Source organism: Hirundo rustica, chromosome 3 (genome assembly GCF_015227805.2).
Source record: "Hirundo rustica isolate bHirRus1 chromosome 3, bHirRus1.pri.v3, whole genome shotgun sequence".
Classification (NCBI taxonomy): domain Eukaryota; kingdom Metazoa; phylum Chordata; class Aves; order Passeriformes; family Hirundinidae; genus Hirundo; species Hirundo rustica.
In genome coordinates this window covers 105274201-105296562 of record NC_053452.1, presented here as the reverse complement: position 1 = coordinate 105296562, position 22362 = coordinate 105274201, and positions in this window count along the sequence as shown.

The window sequence follows — 22362 nt, the reverse complement described above, 5'->3', positions numbered from 1 at the left end:
AGTTTCTGCTTAGTTAATAGATATCCTCTCTAAACATGACATTAGTGACATTGAGACATCAAATACCGCCAAAATTAATGTAAAAAGCTCGTAACATGCAGTTAGGTCATTCTTAATTTCAGCAAGTGTTACTTCACTTGTTGCAGGATATTTGGGGGCTACACATTGCTTTTCTGTTATTATATGAAGTTCAGAGTGAGCTATGCAATGTATAATCTTGTCCTTCTAAAACTCATGCAGTATGTAATGACGGCTGGAAACAACATTCAATCAGTCCAGAAACGGCTATGCCTTTTTTATAACTCCTGCAAAACCTTTGGGAGTGCTTTGTTTCTCAAATATAGACTGAATTTTAAATTTAGAAAACAATCCCTGACGTGTTAATGCTTTTTGATGTGTTTCCAGTGAATCCAGGCAGCTTTGAGTAAAGCTTCTGAGGGGAAATGTTGGCTATGCTGTTAAATCTGAAGAAACATGCGAAACAGATGAAAGAATCAGAAAAAGAGATGCAGTCTCCTGAAATGGAAGAGGATAGAAGTGTCTCTCTAGTATCAACAATGGAATGGTTGTGAATTGTACCTAAGCATAAGGGGCAACCACATCTGTTCTGGATAATGAGCTTTAAATGACCAAGATATGAAGGCTACAAGTGGCACCTTATTGAGTTAGTCCTTTGCCTGCCTTCTGTTTACAGAGATTCCTTATAACTTCACCAACAGTTGGATGTAGATTTATATATCAGCCTTGGTCATGTATTCTTACTCCGACACAGAATGCAAATGCTTTGGTATATGGTTCCTGCAAGACTTGGGATGAGGAGACTACAATAAGGTTTATCTTTCCCCAGTCTTTTCCTTTCTAGGCTGAATATATTTGGTATATTTTCCCTAATTCTGTTTCAATCAAGTATCTTTTTATCTGTCTTCAGCTGGTTTTGACTCTATTCAGTTGTGTACCTTGTTTTTATAGCAGTGTAGTCAAAACTGGACTCCTGCTGAGGCCTTATGTATGCAGAATAAAGAATAAGTACCTCCTCTGTATTACTCTATAGCCTGTTACTTGTTGATGGCATCACATTTTTCACCTGGACTTAGTTTGTGATCCACTCTAACTTCCCCACCTCAACCTTTTTTTTTTTTCTAGCATGTTGCCTAGCTAGTTATTCCTGATTTTCTGTTTGTATGTTCAATTTCCTCTCTCAATTGTTGCCTTTTTAAAATTTCCGTTTCATCGTGTTGCTTTTGGATCATTTCTCCAATTTGTCAGTATTAGCCTGAGCAGCAACCGCAGCCTCCAATGTGCCTGCAAGCTCTGTATGACTTACAAATGGCACAAGTTTCTGTACTGTCATTCATGTATTTAATGAAAGTTAGGAATAGAAGAAGGTGCTGCAGAAATGTGTTGCCAGTTTGTGAGAGAAATGTTGACACCTTCTCTTTGAGTATTTTTTCTTCAATCATTTGTGCATTTATCATACAGTCATTTGTTCAAGATAGTATTTCCTTCTTTGGCTGAGGAGAATATCATGCAACGCCATGTCAAAAAAACTTACCAGACCCAACTGGAAGAGGTTACTGCTTTCAGAATATCCAGCAGACCCTTCTGAAAGGAAAGCAGGTAAAATAGCGTTTTATACCTTGTATTTGTTCTCTCTCTTTTTTTTTCCCCCCCCCGCCTTTTTTTTTTTTTTTTTTTTTTTTTTTCCCCCTCATGTCATCTGCCTGTTTCTCTTCCTCCTCTCACAATTCAGTGGGCTGTACTGTACTGTGAATGCTTTCATGGACTTCAGGGAGATGGGTACCTTGGCATGTTTTGCAAGAGCCTTGAGCAAACTGCAATGCAAAGAATCATGAGTAAGTAACTTCTGCAATTGCCCAGAGAAGTGTGGCTGTGTATTTAAAGGGAAAGCAGACTAAGAAACAAAACCACTACGTAAAACAAATGTTTCTTGATATTTAGGAGTATTTGTTTTTGATTTTTGCATTATTGTGTGCCATGTTTATATACCATCTGGTATATTGTGTTTACTACTGATTTAACTATCTCCTAAAAGTTGTCTCACTCCTGTGTCCAAGAGCAATGGGAAAGGTGCATTCAGTGAGAGAAAATATCAAATGTGCATCTGATACAGAGGACATGCCTTCTGCAGAATGTGAGATGATTTTGTGGAAACGGCTGCCATAATTGGCAGTGACCAAGACTGTTGTGGGCCATCTGCCTCACAGATCAATAATAAGAAGACAAACTTAATATGAATGGTGATAAATAGCAGTTTTGAAAAAACTATTTAATTGTCCCATGATTTGGGAAAAAAATTATTAGTCTAAAAATTTAAGAAAGAGCAGACTACTGCTGACTAGAGAGCTTTCCAAATATAGCCCTGGTTTAGATGAACTTTGCTTCAGATCTGGTATAAGAATTCTGCTTCAAAGTTCCCCCCATTAAGCACTATGATGAAAATTATTGACAAATCCATAAATGGCTTATTTTACCCCTAATGTAAAATATATATATATATATATATATATATATATATATATATATATATATATATATAGTAGCATAGAATCAAGCTTGGCTTTCATGCTTAGGATAAGCCTCAGGCTCTGGATCTTGGTTTTGTTATGTCCTTGCCAATAGGAGTGGTATCTCCTGGTTCTGCTGACTGGCAGTGTATGCTGGGCAGCCCCAGCACTTTTGCCCGTCCAGGTAAGGCTCCTCGAGGAGCTGCATATGGCTCCTGAAGACAAATCCTTCTCTGCCTTTTCTTGGGAAGAAATTGTCAAACTTTTAAAAATGACTGGCTATTCATTAGGTAAGTTGGAGATAATTTGGGATGATTAGATTCCCTCATCTCCAGAAATATGCAAGAAGAAAAAGAGTTCAATAAATCAAAACATGGAACTTCTCTGAGGTTTCAGTGTTATAGCCTAAACTCATGACTTGGTCTTTATTCACAGAGGAATTTTTTAACATTTCCAAGGTTATCAGTGTTTCAGATGTTGTGGAAAGGAACAGGCTGAAGTAGCTGAAGGAATGTTGTCCCACATTTTGATCAGATGCATTTTAAAACAAACTCTAAAAAATATTTTTGCATATTTATTCTCTGAGAATAAACGTTTTTTTCTACATGGCAATAACAGAAATGAACTCAAGGGAAATTACTTACATATGTCAAGAACGTAATGTGCCCCTTCACTTTCAAAGGGTTGGCATCAGTGTAAATTATTGCTTACAGGTGCTAAATAATCTCTTTGATTTTTTTTTTTTAATTGGCTTACTCAGATTTCTTAGGAAGATAAAAAGCTACTGTAAAAGAGTACTTATTTAATTAAAAAGAACTAAGGATTTTCATAGCAAAGAAATGGGTGTGGATGGGTTATTTTTTTGTTAAATGCATTTGGGCCAAGACTGAAAATTTTTGACCAAGTATTCTCTCTACTTTTCATTTTCACATTGTTATTTCTATCATGAGCTTGAATGCAACTTTTGTTTGAATGAAACAAACAACACAGATTACACAGATTTATTCTTGTCATTCAGTTAACACAAACAGTGATATTTAGAAATTGTGTAGGCACTTGCATGTGATTTTAAATCTTTCCTGTAACACAGTCCTTGAGATGTACTGATTTGAGTTGTTGAGATCCTGTTTCTTGCTTTCTGCAAGTTCAATGGAAATGAAACTTCAGACAAATGTAATAACACATGCACAAATTCCAAGAAGATTCTTCATTTTGTATTCTCAAAGTGATCATCAAAAAGGCCTAATTTAAATAACTCTTCCTCCAAATTCAAAATTTAACACATTTGAAAGTGCAAAAGGCAAAAGCTACTTTTGTCTTGTTTTAAACACGAGCAATTTCCTATCAAATTAATTGCTTTCCTTTGTAGTGAAATAAAGATAGATAAGAAAATCATTTCATTAATTTCATAACTCCAAAACAGATTTGAAACAAAGCCTGTGATTCTTTCCATGACTTTTTTAAAAGAAAACTCTAATAAATTAATGTTTTTCTCTCTCTCCTCTCTAAGAAAATATTCTCCTTCTTCCCTAAAAAAAGAACACAGAAAATCCTGATGCTGGTTTGCATTATAATAAAGCACCCCGACACATAATTTTATCCACTGTTAGTATGCCTTTAACAAATCACAATTAAATATTAACAGCCTGTGGAGCAGCATGGAGGGCTCTGCAATCCTTTGAAGGTATATTTGCCAATTAAACAAAGTCTGACATTAGAGTAAAGGTGGCAAGGATCCAAACCAGAGAAATGAGAGTTAACCACTTCAGTGGCATTCATTAGCTAAACAGACATTCTTTGTGTGGCCTGTTTCTTTGCTACTGCCAAATCCACACCCTGTTCAGGAACTTACCCAGGCTCAGATAAGCTTATTATGGAAATAACACTTTGTCACCCCTTACAACTTGCTTCTTGTTAAATTATCTTTTATCTTCTTTGTAGTATTTGTCACCTCTCCTTGGGTGCCCCTTGTGTGGCCAAATGGTATTGTGATTGATTTGGAATAATCAGGTTTGTAAGGTTAACTTGAATTAAAGGACAATATTTTAAAGATTCCCTCTACAGTATCATCACAAAAGAATGGCTATGGAGAGACATTCGTGCACATACATCGTGTTAGGTTTTTTGGCAATGTGTGAAAGCTTAGGTTCTAGTTCGGGTCATCCTCTACGAGGTGCTGATGCGGGAGAGCATAAATTTTCCTGAAAAGGAAGATTTGGATGGGTATTCTCTAGCCTCTACCTGGTCTTCCCAAATTTTTGTTTCTACTGCAGACCCTGTGTTGAAACAGCAGAGAAACAGCACTAAAGATAGTGTTGCCTCTGCATACTGAGAGTGTGAGAAGGAAAGAAGGAGCCTTTCCACTGCTCTTTTTTCTGCTGGCTGAGATAAAGGCCACAAAATCCTGGTGTTGGATGCCAAGTGCGCTGGAAAAAGAAGCTGTGGCAGGCTTAAGTGTGCATCACCCAAGGAGCCTGCGGAAACTTGTGTCCCCTTTTCTTCATTCTGCATCTTCAGAGTTGCCTCACTAAAGGTTAGTCTTCAGAGGCTTGGTCTACATTTGTGCCTGGAAGAATGTCCACACAAAGAAAGGGATTTTTGCTTTTGTGCCTCAAAGAAATAAAAATGTAGTAAGAGTGGAATTCAGTCTCCTCAGAAACAGTAAAAAGTGGTAAAAGGTAAAACTGAATATTACCATTCCTTCCAGGTCACGGTAACCCTTGAGTATGGTTCTAGGATGGGGAATGAAAGAAAACTAGGCTTGTGGCTCCCAGCAGGAGGTGCAGAAGTAACCAGCACAGACTGTCTCCTCCAGTGGCAATAGGTAGTTTTGCACAAACTCTGACCCCAGCCTTCGCACAGACACCAAGAGACACATCCTATGGATGTCACTGGGTGACAAAACACCACACCAGGACTGTTTTTACATGTTCATATGCATGTTTTGCATATGCATGCATTTTGGGGGTTAGATTTGTTTCTTTTTCTTTTACTTAACAGAATTTCCCCCCCCCTAAGCTGCTAGGAAACTAACTACTGGGTATTTGTAGGTACTTAAGCAGAACAAAGGGGCCAAAGAAGAGGAGTTGTAGCACCAGGGGACACATTTTTCTGGGAGTTTCTCGGCCTGGGTGCAGCTGCTCACTCTCGCTTTTTGGAGAGAGGACCCAGGCTGCTGCTTGGGGAAAACAACTCACTCCTGCTACAGAAGCCCAGCTTGGTCCTGTTTCTTTTGGTGTGAGGTGAGCCTCTGCTCCTGGGAGCAGGCACTGAACTGGGACCTTGTAATCTCCTGTCTCGCTAAAGACGGGCCTGCCGCTGTGCTGGGAGCGGGATCACTGTTGTCCCGCCTCCCTGCTGCTTCCAGGGCAGTGCTCTGAGTCTCCATTGTCCTGCACCCCCTGCCTTGCCGAGACCTACCACGTCTTCAGCCACAGCTCCTGGTACATCTTTCCCACCCCCTCCCATCTCGGCCCAGCCGCCATCACCGCGTGCTCCCCGGGCCCGCGCCACAGCGCCCCCTGCAGCCGCGGGGGAATCACCGCGCCTGCCCTGCCCGCCGGGAGCCAGCAGCGCCCCCGCTGGCTGTGACCGGAACTGCACCGAAGGGAAAGTGCCTGCGGCCTGGAAGGGGTCACTGGGATCCTGGTGCAGTTTATTATTAATGCTGTAGTTGTTTGTTCTCCTTGTTATACATACTAGTAAAGAACTGTTATTCCTATCCCCATTCTTTGTCTGAGAGCCCACTTTGTTTTCAAAATTATAATAATTCGGAGGGAGGTGGGTTGAATTCTCCTTTCCAAGGGAGGCCCTGTCTTTCAAACTAAGACAACACACCTGCCTGTTGCTGACATCTGCATTTCAACACAGAGTTGTCCAGCCTTGTGGTGCTATGCACACGTCTTTGGGTGACATTCTCAGCTCTGCAGTTAAGTATTTCTTTCTGTGCTGAAACACTGCATTTCATTTCACTCATCCTACCTCACAAATGCAGGGAAAGAAGATATCCATCACTAAGTAACTGCAAAAGACTGGAGAGCCAAGTGAGGAGAGAAAAGTAATTTCTTGGGCAAATGCTTAAATAGCTATCATATTTTGAATGGCTCTTTGTCATATTAAAGTTGATGCCCCCATCTGTGCTATTTTAATATGTATCTGTTGATTTCTAGGATTTAAGACAGAAACTTTACTGGCATGGAGATTTTTTTTTATGTTCTATATTTTTTTTTTAATCTGTATGCATCATGTATATTCACTGTAGTCACACAAATTGTGTTTTCCATATACAAATAGAAATGCAGCTTTCACCAAAGCAAGAAAGAACAAGAATATCTCAGGGTAGTATCAGTCCACATAGGCCTCATAGGCAACACTGAAATATGTCTCATTCAACAATATTACTGCTCATATCTCACATATTGCTTCAGTTTCACTGTTTTAAAAAAAGGCTCTGTTTAGTGTTCCATATACTGGAAAAATCCTCACCCCAAGTCACAGGAGTATTCTCCTGCCTGTAACAGATATGAGAGAAAGGGTATTAAAATATAGGTTTTCTGCGTGAGCATCAGGATGAAAACATCTATTTTTCCTTGCTCCAGTAAAGCACACTTCCTCTGAAGTTCCCAACCCAGTGCCTCAGCAGGTGTCTATCTGCCTCAAAGTTGCTGGAGCTGTGCAGATTTGCACTAGTGAGGGGGTTTTCTTTTAATCTGCTGATTTTGACATCACCCTTACTGCTGATTTAATGAGCCCAGTGTCATAAATAGGATTACAGACCCCAGAGGTCTAATTCTCAGCTCCTTAATACGCTGAAGAGTAACAGTAACTATGGTAAATAATTGCCTCAAATCAAAATTACAGCTTTAAATTTGAATGTCGGAAATGTTTGCTCAGGGATCTGTTCTGTGGAAATCACTTGCCTTTATCTACCTCCCAAAGGAAAAAGATGGCACCCAAGGAGCAAATGTCAACATCACAAATACTGCCTTTTTGAGTACTGTACAGAAGGCAATGCCGAGATCAGCTGGAATCAGCTGAGACCAGTGGGTCTGAAGCAGGAACATGGCCAAACTGCGACTGTTCTCTTCCACCAACAGCTTTTTTTTTTTTTTTTTTTTTTTTTTTTTTTTTTTTTTTTTTTGGACTTGGGTAAAATCAGGATCTAATTCTCAACATACAGATGTACCATGCAGTTCCCACAGAGTGTGATGGGAATTCAATAGATGCTTCAGGAAGCTAATCATTATCTGGAGGCTTAGAGCTTGTTCTGTGCTTGCTTTATGACTCTAATTTTCAGATACGGCCTGACTACCAGGATGTCCGCATGGGATATTTGGTCTCCTGGGTAATTATAACAAATATTCTGGTTTTATGTTACTATTCATATGTTCAATTTGAGTTTGTAAAGGAAGGTATTTTATGGAAGTGGAGATACAGTGAAGCCATTTGCTAATAACCCAAAGATGTTAGTAGGTGAACAAAGCAGGAGACTCAGGCTTCCTGTCTCTTTTCTGGTATCCTCAATCACATTGTCTTTTACAATCATCAACCAGTTTTCAGCTGTTGTAATTTGGGCTGACATTAGTGAATGCAATCTTATCTAGGATACATAGATGCAAATTCTTCAGGGTGTTTTCTAGTATTCATGAGCAATTCTAAGTAAATTACATTTCTACATGTGATTAGCTCTGCATATCCCAAGACACTGATGAGTACATGTAAAAGAGATGCAGCTATATATTTTAGCACACACAAATGTGCAGGCATAGGCACATAAAAACATTTCCTCTGTCACAGAGATATTCATGCAGATATATCACTGGTGGCAAATAAAAATAAATACACCATAGGGAGACTTTTTCGATGAGTATGTTTTGTGCTTGCCTTAAGGACTTGATTAATTTGATTATAATTTGTGCAGTACTACAGAACTATTCTCTAAATGAGATTAAATACCAAAAAGATGCATATATAAGTCTATATAAGACCAGTTTCCTATGGGGAACTGCAGAGTTAAACCAAAGAAGGCAGGAAGTATTCCATCAGGAGAAGGAAAGAATACATGTTTAAGCAATAGACTTGAAAATTCAGACAGTGAAGGAAAGAGCAAATTGAAAGCTGCTTAGATTTACTGTAGCTGTAATGCGTGTTCTGCTTATTTACATAAGATCTATGTGATTATCTTCTCGGCTGTTCAGTAAGAATAGTCCCTACTGTAGTATCTGCTGCAACACATGGTACTTTTGTTATCTCGGATTTGCAGCCCACTTACTAAAGAAACACACTAACCAATATGTAACGTGAACTTTCAACTGTTCCACAATGTTTGGAGACAAAGAATTTATTACACCACCAGCAGATACAAAGGGCCAAGTCTGTGTTCCCCAGTGGGCAGATTGCTCTGGTTTTATTTTAGGCTTAGCAAAACTTCTGTTTGCTCTTTTTAGTTGCTGCCTGTATGTTTGAAAACAAAGGTTCTCCATTCTGGCCTTAATTTTAATGCAGTTCTGAGACCAAAAATGGTACTGTATCGGTTGAGAAACCAAGGTCTTTTTGTGAAAATGACAGGCTCTCTTCTAGACTTTGATGCCTGGAATGGCTGCCTAGAACAGAGGCTAGGCAGAGTTAGAGAATAAAGTGTGTATTTATTAAAGACCTTTAATAGATATACCTTGGGCAGTGCAGGAGCCTCTCAGAGGCTATACCTGAGATGGATGATGGCCACAAGTTTTTCAGACAGAAGTAAGTTTGGTGTATTTACATATCAGAGATTAATTGTCCAATTACAGCTTCAGGTAATGAAGTCATATTCCATTTGGTTACCCCCAATTCACTTCTATTTATACTTTTCAGGGCCTGAGGTTGTGATGGTGACCTTGGTTCTCAGGCGTGGAAGGATTGTTTTGTCCGACCAAACTGTGAAGAGAGTTTACTAACACTCTGTATGGAGTTCGGTTATACACTAATGCAGTAAAGAGTTGTTTCTGACCACTCAGGGACGCCAGTTGTCGGGGGCTCCTTTTCAGGAGTTTAAATTCCCCAGCATTCAGGTGGTTTTAGAGTCTTTTTTGCCCTCTGCAAAGCTCTGTGCTAAACCGAAGGAAGAGACGGAGTCTTCAGGTTTAGATTTTTCAAGGTTGCATACTTCGTTTATTAGTTCTTATCTTACAATTTTCTCAGTCCAACAAGATGTTTGCCGCGGCTTGGACTTCTCACGTCTCCCCCCGAGCTGGGTTGTCCTTATCTTTTATACTAACTGCTACGTATTTCTTATTTACTATTTCTTACCAATGTCTATCACTATTACTAAAAAGGTCATCTTTACTTTGACCCAATCCTCACTAACTACTTTGTGCCACGTCACTGCAGAAATGGAGTGAGGGAAGGAGAATGAAGAAGAAAGGGACAACGCCCCAGATTCTCCATCTTGCCCCCATTCATTTCAATGCTAGGAATCTAAAATTACTGTTTTTTCACCCTGTGATATACTAAACTACTATTTTTACACTCTTGTGGCCTGCAATGCTTCCTGCAGTGCAAGAAGCCTCTCCCATGGACTGAAATCAAATCCAGTGTCTCTCTGAGCCCTGGGCTCTGGGCTGGGGTCCCAGACCCCCCTGCCCAGGTCCCTGACCCTCCAGGGCAACCAAAGGAACGCCCTGGACTCCAACAGTAAAGGACCTGAAATATATAAAAGCTAAAACTTAAGGCACCAGCTTTAATGTTACTCAAAAGTTCTTTACTCACCCTGCACACCTAAATTTCTTAGATGTTCTCCAGGTGCTATCCTTGTAGTCTGCACTCTGTTATGTTAGGAAAATTAATCCACAAACACCAGAGGTTTATGTCCAAAAAGGAGACAGAGGAGTCCTTTTACTTTATTCAAATAAAGGGAGAGGCCATGGGGCATTTCCCCTGGGGTCTCTCAGTTTTTTGGAGGATGCAGCCTCCTTTTTCTCCTAATTTCTCGGCCACGTTTCCCTTTCTCTTTCCCCACTGTGAGGTACTTGAGAGGTACAGACTTCCCGAAATGCCTAAGATTTCCCTTTTAATGTATAACCCCCCTAATTTTTAATTCTTATAGGATTTATGGGGTTTTCCTCATTGTTGCTTTCATCTTTCAATATTCAATTTCATTTGCAAACAAACTTATGATATCTTCTTTTCCATTCATCAATCAGTAGAATCCTTCCCATTGCTTCTCTTGTCTCTCAGTGCTAGTTTTAGCAACCAGCAGACCCAGGGCTTGTTTGTAAAGACAAATCTTGTCATTCCTCTCAGTTACCACCAACTTTTACCCATGGAAAGGAGAATGAGTGTGTGAAGGTCAAGAAATTATAACATGGACATTTTTCTTCAGGGACCAGCAGTGTCATATTCTTCAAATATGCATTCAGTTATAACTTCCTACAGAGAAAGTAGTGGCCTGGCTATCCAATAATTTGTGCTTTGTTTACTGGAAAGAGTTTTTAATTTAATTTTTTTTTTAAGTTTTACCTAGTTATCATTTGAAATGCAAAGAAATTGTGGCTCAGATCCCAAAGGGAATAAATAAAAGACTAACACATCCTGTAGTAACAGAAGACTCTGAAGCTTTTCGTTTTCTTCTTGTCAAAGCAATATTCATGGATATTTTAAAACAAAAAAAAAAATTATTTTCTTAAGCTGGACTTTCATGCTACAGCAGATTAAGGAATTTTGAATTCACCAGTGAGAGGAAATTATTAACAAGTTATCCTTTTTTCCATCATGAGCAAGAGCTCTTGGTACTGTCTCAGACTGTTCTATGTGGGAGAACAACATTTCACACTTTCATGATTTCTTCTCATTTCTTTTCCTGTTCAGGATGACAGGAACACTCTAGTGAAATGCTACTGAGTCATTAGAAGTTAGTCAGTACATTGTTTGAATATGAAATTGAGAAAAATAGAGCAGGAAATTGTTCAATATTTAGGTGCAGAGGTATTTTATCAATTGTCCAAGGAAAAAGGAAAGACTTTACTAGGAAAGATAATTTTTATCATGTTTGACAAAGCAATGGTGGGATAACTCTTGGAAATGTGCAAGCATTGCAAAACTGCAGAAGTATAAGTGCTGAAAAGCTGCATTTGGGACCTCACAGCTCTCAGGTATGTGGTTTTTAGTAACTCGAAATGAGGAACTCATAACAGCTTAGAGTATATTTTTACTGTTTAACCATCCTGTACCAGGGCTGGCCTTCAGCCCATGAGTCTGGTCACATATGTATTATTAAACTACCTTTCCTCCTGGTGGCCAGCTTTATGCTCTCTATTCAGGACTAAACATACACATCAAACACAACAGGAAAATTAGCCTTAATTGCTCCATTAGCTAAGAAATCATAAAAAGCTGATATTGCTTCAATCCTGTCCATGTCTGAACAGACAAGTTTTCCTGTCTTGATTCAAACATAGCCTCAGACTCCACTCCCAGCAGTGTCCTTATTACCAACTTCCTCCCAGAGCCCAAAGGCCTGGCTGTCCTGTGATCAGCAGAGAGGCTGGTGGGAGTAATGTCACCCAATAGTGACCTGGCCAGAAGCCTGCAGCTTTTGTTCTCAGCTCATGAAAGTATTCTTGGCAAATGCTTTTGCTTTAGGTCACCTTGCACCGGTCCAAGAATTCAAATTCAAGTGGCACAGTATGAATGCCCCCGGCCATTGCTCTTAATTATGGCCCTGCTTCCAAAAAACTATCATAAAAGGTCTAGAGTCCTGTTCTGTTATTCCTGGCTGGAGTGTCCTGTTGGCCAGCCAGCTTTGAACACTTCAACTTCTTCAGAAAAAACATATCAAGCTTCTCAATGAGTGCACTCTACAGCATTAGTTAGTTTGCTTTGTTGCAGTAGCTGTAGCAGTAGTAATAGTAATAGCAGTAGTAGTAGTAGAAGAATAAGAAGAGTTTTTAGTGGTGGTTATTCCAGAAGGAAGTGGAGGTTATTCCAGCAGAAAGGGCAGTTTGGCAAAATGTGTTTTCTGACAGTTTCTCTGACTGACCTTATTCTAACTAGCATGAGCAAAGGCAGCTCTGGATTGGCAGTGAGAAGAGTGAGAAGAGTAGCTTTTTCCTCAAAACTTTCTTTCTAACCCACAGTCAAAAAAAATACCCTGTTCTGCTCTTTCTATGCCTCAGTTTACTTCAAATATAAAACGGAAGTGATAATTTCTGTTGCAAAATACTTACATCTGTGAATTGAAAGCATTACAGAAGAATTAATTACTTTTATGCTTAAACATTCCAGCACTGCGATTAAGTGATTTTTATGCCTTGATAATTATATTTCACTAGGGAAGAGTGGGCAACCATCCATCAAAGTCCCTGGCTGCGACTGAAATCTTAAGCTGACAGAAGTTTTGTGGTGCAGCCATTGATAACCATGGTTTTGAATAGCTCTGAAACAAAGCTGTGAAAAATTCATAGTCTCTTCAGATTGACGTTATTTATAGCACAGCCCAGTATGAGGTAAATTTCAGTCACGTATAGCTTGTTTAAAAGCAGAGTAAATTTTTATCGGTCTCTTGAATGCTAACAGATGAAAGACTGTGTTCAAATATTTAGTCCTTATACAGTAGACAGGATTGCAAGGCTAATTGGTGCTGCTAGCATTTGGTGTCAAGGTTAATATGAAATAAAGCTGGTTTAGAAAATTATTATTTATTGTTTTGTACAGATGGATTTAATTTGTAACTTGGAAGTTTCACAAAGCATCTGTAGTACCCAGAGGAAAGTAAAAGGAGTAGAATAAATAGGAAGCGCAATAGGTACATAGAGAATGGTTTTAGAAAAATATCCATTTCAGACAGCTTCACTTTAAGGACAGCTTCTGAAGTCTGTATTTGGCATTCCTTCTTACTAAATCAATGTTGCGTAAGGGCTTCATGATTTTGCTGAAAATTAAGCAAGAGCTGTTTGTTCCAAGCTTACATGGAACAGAGCCTCATTTTACAACTTCTTCCTTTCATGCCATGAGATTTTAGAAGAATAAAGATATCAGTAAATGAGGAGTTGAAAAATGTTGGTCAAGGAGCAGTCATACCTTGATCGGACCACAATGTGGCTAAACCAGGCACTATGTGCCAGAAGTCCATCTTCCACTCATGCACGTGTATGCTGCTGTCCCTTCCTGTAGCATGACAATATCAGAGCTCCCAAATCATCCAGAAAGCACTTTTGTTGGCCTTGATTTTCTCATGGCAGGATTACACCTGACAGTCTCTTCCACGGGCTATAGAGCACATTTTGGTTCCCCAGAGGCCAGATCATACACTTGTGACAGCAGCAGCCAAACCAGGCTTTGCACACTGGTGTGAAGGACACCAGTAAAAAGACAACAAGCTATTCTTGCAAATTATTGCCACTGCAATGTGGAGTGAGGCTGACTTCAGTGTGACTACATTCACAGTAAAGGAATGTTGATACATATTCTGTAACCTTTACAAAACTGTACTTTTCTGTGCAATAACTAATTAATGAGTCAGGCTTGGACTGTCACTGTGTTGCCGAAAACTTGGGAAACTTCTTCTCCAGTAGTGTTGAAATTACTGCATAAAGCATCTAAGTTCCCAAGATACTGAAGAGGGAGATCTGGATGCCTAAAAATAGGATTCATCATGCCTATCACACAGAGTTTCAGCTAGCAAACAGAAAATGCCTGAGAGGAAAAAGTTCTATTTATTCACCTCTTCTCCCCACCTTGCCTACTGGCAGTTCTGTGGTAGGTACTTATATTAAACAAAGATTCAGTGCCAAAAGCTATTTCCAGATTCCAGGTAACAGCTTCGTTTCCAAAGAAATGACTGGCTCACTTTCTTCCCAAACCTGCAATCAGTTCATCCTGCTCTTTCCGAACTAATTTACTGGTTTAAACATTTCCCTCCTCAGCCTGAAGCATTGTGAATTGCACCTTCTGCTCCCCTGCAAAGCAGGTGATGGGTACGGGTTGTGTTTGCCCCTTCTCCTGCATATGAGCCTCTCTGAATTGTGGGGCTGAAAGCTCCATGGTGGGAGCTGCTTCTACAAGCCTGCAAGTAGAGGACAAGATCTGAGCAGAGTTGAAAACTCACAGCTTCATTCTTTATCAGGAATGTCCTATCCACAACCTTTAGCCTCACTTGTGCATTGAAGAGTTGTTTGGTTCACATGGGCTATTAATATGGGCAGCATGTAACTCTTAAGCATTATCTTAGGTGATATAAGATACATTTTTTGCTATCCTTTATGTGTGAGCATTAGCCATTCTATAACTCTGACTAACTTTAACAAGAGTTGAGGGATTCAGATTGAGAGAAAAATTAAACTTCTTCCAATGAATGACATCAATGCAGCTCTTGGCACATTTTCAAAAAGCACTTTTCTGTGCTACATAGTAGCACTGCATGAGGACATAAAGGCAATCTTTACTCCTCAAGTGGAATTGACTGCCCTCAATAATCTTTGGAAATGAGCTGGATAATCTATCTCAAGAAAGAGTGCATGAAATATAGCTGCTACAGGCAGTGAAGTTATAAAAGTTATTTATTTCTCTCATAATTAAGGGGAAAAAAAAAAAAAATCAGAAATCCCAACCCTGTACAATAAATGGCTCACATTGGGCATTACTTTTATTTCATTTCACATCTAGACACCCATATGCATTTACTGTTTTGCTGGGAGGATTTAAATACCCTGAGCTAATTATAGGACAATATTTTACAAGTTAGAAGGGTTAAATTGAAAGCACATCTAATGAGATACTATTCCTGGCTATTAAACTGAAAGAAAAAATGGTGTATTTAATTATAAAGTATGTAAAAAAAGCATAATCATCCTGTAATGTAACAGCTCTCATCTGGATTATTATTTTGGTGCACATTTATAAACATTGCCTGGCACATTACTGAATTGTTTAACATTTATTCAAATGTAGTTATTCTGCAGAATAACAATATTGACTGAGCTGGTTCCCTTTTAATTTCACCAATATTTCATTTCTAGTAGATATATTTTTTCCCTTCTCAGAAATAGAAAATAACAAAATATAAAGGAGATGGGAAAGACAGGAGGAGCTATTATTCTTGTCTGTCACTACCTCAGTACCTTTTCATGTGGTCATTTGAAATAATATTTAATTTCACTTTAAAAACCTATGAAGTGTACATTAGCTTGTAATTCCCAGCAAGATAAAGCCACTAAAAAGCAAATTGTGGATTTTTTTTTTTTCTTTATTCTAAGTCGGTTACAAAACCATTTATAGTACAAATTGTTCTTCCAGAATTACTTCTTAGTAAAACTCACCCTTCTAACAAACTGAGATGTGAGCAACTTTAAAAACTTATTGTTGCCAGAGTTGCTTGGATGTCACTTACTGGAAAGCTTTTAGTCCTCTTTCTTCACAGCATCCAGATTTCTGTTTATTCTTTCCCTTCCTTCAGCTGTCAAGAGCTGCTGGTACTTGTCAAGTGGCACTGGGTGCCCCCATGGAAAGGTGAGCTGTGCCTCAGGGATGAGCCAGCTGAGATGGGCCATGGGAGGGAAGAAGGTGAAGGGAGGTGATTTCTTTAATCTGGGTGACCACATGGTTAAAGGAGAGGTACAGGTAACCTGAACACTTCGGAGCACATCTCTCAGACAGTGTGTAGGTTCTCCGGCAGATTGCTGGGGAATTCTTGCTGTGGCAGCTGTTGGCAGCTAAATTGGAGATGTTTATGCCTATGGGTTTAGGACTAGTTTGTGAACTTCACTGCATACTTAATAAAGGCCTTTCTTTAACTTCTTGAGCACACTGAACTTCTGTGAAATAAGCAAAACTTTTGACTGGAGGGAAGCTGCACTTATCTCCACATCTCCCAAGAGATCAAAGACAGAGTAGAATATATATATATTATAGTTATACTGAGGCATTATATTCACTTCAAAAGGGTGAAGTATCTTAATTATCTGTCTCCTGGATTTAGAAACTGAGGTTTTACTAAAATGTTCTAAAAGGTCACAAGTAACCACCAACCATCATTAGCTCCCTGTTAGCAGCTTTTTGTCATAGAATTTCCTTGAATTTATTACAAAAAGAGAATGGAAATACAAAAGGTTCATAGTTGTCTCATTGGCCTATAATTGGAACCAGTAGTCTCACCAGATACAACCTGAAGCCACTATTCCTCTCACTGGAGTGGAACAGGGATAAGGGCCATAACTTCTTATACATAATTGCTCAAATACATGCTGGGAGGAATTATAAACATTTGGACTGTTATTTGTGGCATTCTCAGAAAGTCAAGGATGCGAAAAAGAACTGATGTCTTTCTGTCCTTTTGTCTTCCACCATCCCCTAAAGTATACAGGTCTACATCTTTCTATCACTGTTTTCCAGTTGACTTTCATTGACTTCTTCTCTTCTTAAGTGTCTAATTACCATTTTAGAAGCTAATGGCATACAAGATCTTGCTCCTTCATGTCTGAGGCTCTTTGATGCTGTCCACAATTGTCCCTTGCAGCAGCTGACTACTCACTTGTCACTTGGGGGTGGATAATTTTTTGGTCTTCTTGTCTGAACTTGTACATAAAGAAAAGAAAAACCTTTCCCCAAAAAACTGCCCTATGAACACGAACATGAGGAAATGTTACTCTAGAAGAGCAAGACTATGTGTTCATCTGGGGAGACTGGAAGAAAAACTAGCTATCACTAGGTTCAGTCCAGGCTTTTCAGATCCCACTATATGAAAGGGAGAATGAGGATGCCTAGGATTTCCTGGTAGCTGATTCATTTGAAAAAAAAAGTGCTTTTTTATGGAAGAACAAGAAATAGAACAAGTTGCAACATGTTCCTCATCCTTTTAATTACAAGGCAAAGGAGAATACATGCTTAATATTTCCACTTGCAATCCTTTTACCTGTTGTATTTCCCACCTGTTTAATTAATGCTTCTTACTTTTTTTTTTTTTTTTTTTTTTTTTTTTTCCTCCCAGTCATTTCCTGGTGTCTGAACTGTCTCCCATCTGCCTGCATTTTTCCCTCTAACCTTGCCCACGGGTTTTCATCTTTTTGTGTGATTCCCATCTTGAAAACATTTGCATGTGGATTATAGTTTCTTTCTGAGCATGATTTTTATGCTCTACAGTGATAACATTTCCCCATGAATAAAAGAAAAAAGAGCTTTGCTAGAGGCACAGAATATGCCTACACTGAGCAAGTGTTATGACCAAACCTAACAAATGTATGTCTGTGGAGCCAAACAGAACCAAGGACCTTATACTGGCACTGAAAGTATTTGGGGGCTTTTACTTTGGGCTAGTTCTAGTCTGGCTGTGTAGCTTAAATACTTGTCAACTGCTGAAATGCATTCCATGTTCTCCTGCAGTCCATCTTCCATTTTTGGTTCATCCAAAGGAGCAGTTTGCACAGCCTGAGATCGCTTGGGAATGCAAATCAAAGCACAGTAGTGGGGAGAAGGAGGAGAGCGCTGCAAAAGCATTTTCCTGGTCCAGGTTAAAACAGTGATGTAGCTGCACCTATACTGAGGCTAGATATTTTCTCTCCCTTCCACCTTCTCCCCTCAGCTATGCTGCAGATGGACCTGACAGAGCTTGCTCTCTTCAGTGAATATTACATATCCCAGTGGAGCACCCAGTTCTTAGTGAGAAGGAGTGCATACCTGGCTATTATGTCTGTGAAGGTTCAGTGTAATGTGCTTTGTTTTGCCTAGTCTTGTTTCTGTATGGAAATGTGATTTTATTATTTTTTGCCCATATAATTTTTAGTTCAGCTCTTTTCATTAAAGTAGAGAAAAACACCTCTCTGGAAGTCATGGAATCATGGGGATTTTTCCCACATGCTAAAAGAAGTTGTTTAATTTAATTGGATAAAGACATTAAAACCATTTATAAATATAGATTTTATTACAGTAATACTAAGACACATTTCTGGTTACAAAATCACAATTATTATAACTTATCATGGTCAGAAAAAAAGTTTCACAAAATATACCATACTTTTACATTTTTTATAATTGTATATTCCCTAAAATTTTGCATTGCCCTTGGAATTAGGAGAGTTTGCTTCAGATCTGACTTTCTCCCTATGGTCTTTTGAGTTTTGTCACTGACTTCCAGAAAATCTTCCCAATGAGACACATATATTTCTGAGAAACTGTGAGCATTTTAAGACTTAAAAAAAAATAAAAGTTCATTACGAAGTCAGACACAGTAATACATGCAAGGGAACTTGTGGGACAAAAGTTCTTATTTTCGTGCTTCTGAAGGCATGAAAATATTTTAGGAATAATTTTTTTCCCTAAACTGGATTCTGTAGTATATCTAGTACAGCTTTTTTGTTCCTACTACTGCCATTGGAAAACAGATCAAAAATCTCACTTATGTCTGGGTGAATTAATTTTTAATAATTTATATCCATTTTTTCTCAGACCACATTGTTCTTCCCAACTTGATATTGAATTGATTGATACATAAATGGAAAACTTTGTTATTTTCTTGCAGTCTTTCAGTCTTCATTTTGACAGAATAACATAGCAAACATGTCCAAATGTGGAAGAATTCACTGTACCATTTTAGCAGCACAAGTACTTACCTATCTTAGCAGATTTAACTTGGGATCTCATTTACCATTTTCTCAGGAACAGCTTGTTGATCATGTATTCATTTTCTTAATAAATAGATCTCTATCTTTTTCCTCAGTCATGTTTAGTTGATAAACACCTAATTTATAGCCGTGATGCTTTTTTATAAGTCCCTAAGAAAAGTTGCAGCCTGGCCTATTGAATTTTGTTCATTACTGTGGTCCTTGACACCCTCCTGCTATTCACCCTCCATGATGCTAATCATTAACTCACCTATTTCTTGGGCACTGAACCCTTTGATGCTTCTTCTTTTGGCACCACCCATGGACATCTCTTTCTTTTAATCAATAATATCCCTTAAAATAACTGCTTATAGTTGTAGAAATATACATATTTTAATTCCCTATTTCATCAGAGAAAGCCGTTGGAAAAATATGGTGTAGGCAAATCTTAGTAAATTCATGTTACAGCTGTTATGATTTTTCCATTTATCTCTAGCTACAAATCTATCCAAACTATCTTCAGGTTTGATCATGTAACTGGGTATACAACTTTCTTTTAAATATTTAGTGTTAACTTACTGTTCTCCTGTTATTCAGTACTAATCTCAAAAACTTAAAAAAATATATTAAAACTATTTGCTAGGAGATCAGATGAATTTGCTACAAATTCTGGAAGATTTTCACACATTGATGTATCAGGATGCTTGATTTCTGTTTTAAATCTATAATTTCATGTCCATTTTTATACTTCTATTCACATTAAACCATTAATCCTCTGATTCCACATTCAGCAGAAATATGAATGTTAAAAATTGTGCTAACATTCATTTACTTGTTTTACTCACATCTTGAAGTCTCACTGCATCTCCCAATACTCACTGAATAAGAAATATATTTTTAAAGTGGCTTCTCTTATTTATTTTTTCCTCTTTCAGATGCAGTTTTTAATTGGGCTTGTTTCCTGAAAATTGTTATGCTCTTTCATGACTTGCCTTTAAAATATTCTTTTCTTTACAGAGCAGTCCTTATTTTATTTTGGTTTGGTTTTGATTTTGCAGTTCTTGTGCAATCTCTGCTTATTCTCAAGTATCTTCTACGAGTTGGAAAAGTTAGTCTCCTATATGGGGGTAGAAGTTATTGGATTTTGTACCTTTAAGAGAGAGAATTCCCAAGCTTACACTACAGCGAAGTCTATATGCTCATCAATGCAGCTGCCTTTATTAACTAGATAACTTAATTTGTCTTTTTGAAATTGAGAGCCCTAGTTATAACCATACCCATGGGTATGTCTTCATTTAATTTAAGTGAGTCTGACTAGGATTGACTAATAACTAAAAACTTTCTGTGAATATCTCCAAAAATCATGACCTTAGAAAAGGATAAAGTTAAAATAATCTTACTGTCATCTTTGAGTTTATTTGATTGTTATTCTCTGTAAAGAAAATTACTTAGAAATTATTGGGGCCTTTAATTTTTTCCACCATTTGTCTTTCTTGCTATACTTGAAAAGAGAAGTCATTCAGGCTACAATTCCAAATAGAATTTAATGACTTTATACATTATTCAAGTTCATCATTAGGTTTAGAGGCACAGAACTTGTGCTACAGCACACTCCAGGACTGATGCTGACACAGGCAGATTTTGCTCTCTTCTCAATGTGTGTGGTTATAGTCATATGTCATTAGTCTGCTTTAAAGTCAGTGTAAGAATGTGAATACATTGATCTACCAAGTCTTGCTTTAGTTACAGCTTTCCTGAGAAACACATACCCTTCAATACCTCTGTTTTAGTAATGTCTTCTTTTTAACAATGTCTTTCTTGTCCTATAATATTGGCTGTCAGTTCTTTTTTCAGTATTTCAGGTTTCTCCACTATATTCTACAAACCTTTCTATTATTTCCAGTTTTTCAAGCAGATAAGATAGGTCTTTTTGCCAATGATTGTTGCCTCAGATAAATACTTTTACAGCATTAAGAGTGTTATTTGGAATTGTTGTTGTTGTTGTTTGATATTTGTCCTCTACTTTCTGGCGTTCTTTTATAAAAACCCATAATATTGACCAGCTTCATTGCATAAATTAATGGAAAACTAATTGAAATGGAGTTTATAATCTGTTTGAAAAACAACCAGATAGAGTATGACAGGGAGGCTATAGAAAGTTAATGGACCAGAGAATCTGGACATACGATACCTGATCTATGTATCGGCTTGTTGCGCACTGTGCTTTAGCACATGTGCTCTAAAACACAACAGACAGAGCAATGTCAGAGAACAAAAGTGACATCAAATGCTAGAAGCACAATCTGCTACTGTAGCCAGCCCAGTACCCAGAGCATGGGGAGATATGCTCACTTTGTCCTCTGCTTCACTCAGTGGTGAAATACAAGAGGCTACTATGGCAACATCACATGGTACATTTGTTATCTCTGAACGAGAATGTGTTGAAGGAAGTAGCAGATCAGTATGCCATGTGTGCTTTCATTTTCTGGAATGTTTTCAAGAGAAAACATCTGTTCAGATATTTTTCCTGGGATTATGGCTTCAGTTAACAAAAATGTGAAGAGGAAGGGATGCAATTCTCTCTCATACTGCACTCTTTTATTTTCTCCTATAAAATTAATTTCTATTTCCTAATAAAGTATATCTCTTGTATCCTATACCATGCTGTTTTTCCTGTCTAGAATGTATTATTTGTGGTTTAACTAGTTTCCTTAAATGAGTAAAAACTAAATATTCCTTTGAACGCTTGTGTAAGAATACTGTGGGTAGGTGGAAATGGAAGGTATGGCTGGGAGGTTAGCCAAAATCTTTCTGTACTAGCTGCAAGCATTTAAGATGTGAAAAAAATTCTATTCCTACTCTTTTCATGGAAAAGATAACCTGTGGTTAAAATATAAGAATTCTGGAATTTGAGAAATATGTATTCCATTCTTGGCATGGCTACTCAGGTGTCATGTCTGATGCTAGACATGCTCCTTAATACCTGTATGGTTCAGATCTTCTCAATATGACATCCACATTCTTGGGTTTGGATGCTAAATTCCCTGGATTCCTTTCACTTGACTTTAGACATCTGCAGTGTAGACATTTACATTTGAACAAGCTGTCTAGGCTTCCTTTATAGTGAATGGAAAAATGTAGAGGCTTCAGATGCCATTCATCTGGACAATTTTAGATATCTCAGTTCGACTAAGACAAATTGCATCCAAAAACTGCTTTTTTCTTTCCACTGATGAAGTCACAAGCAGAAATTAAAGACTGTATATATT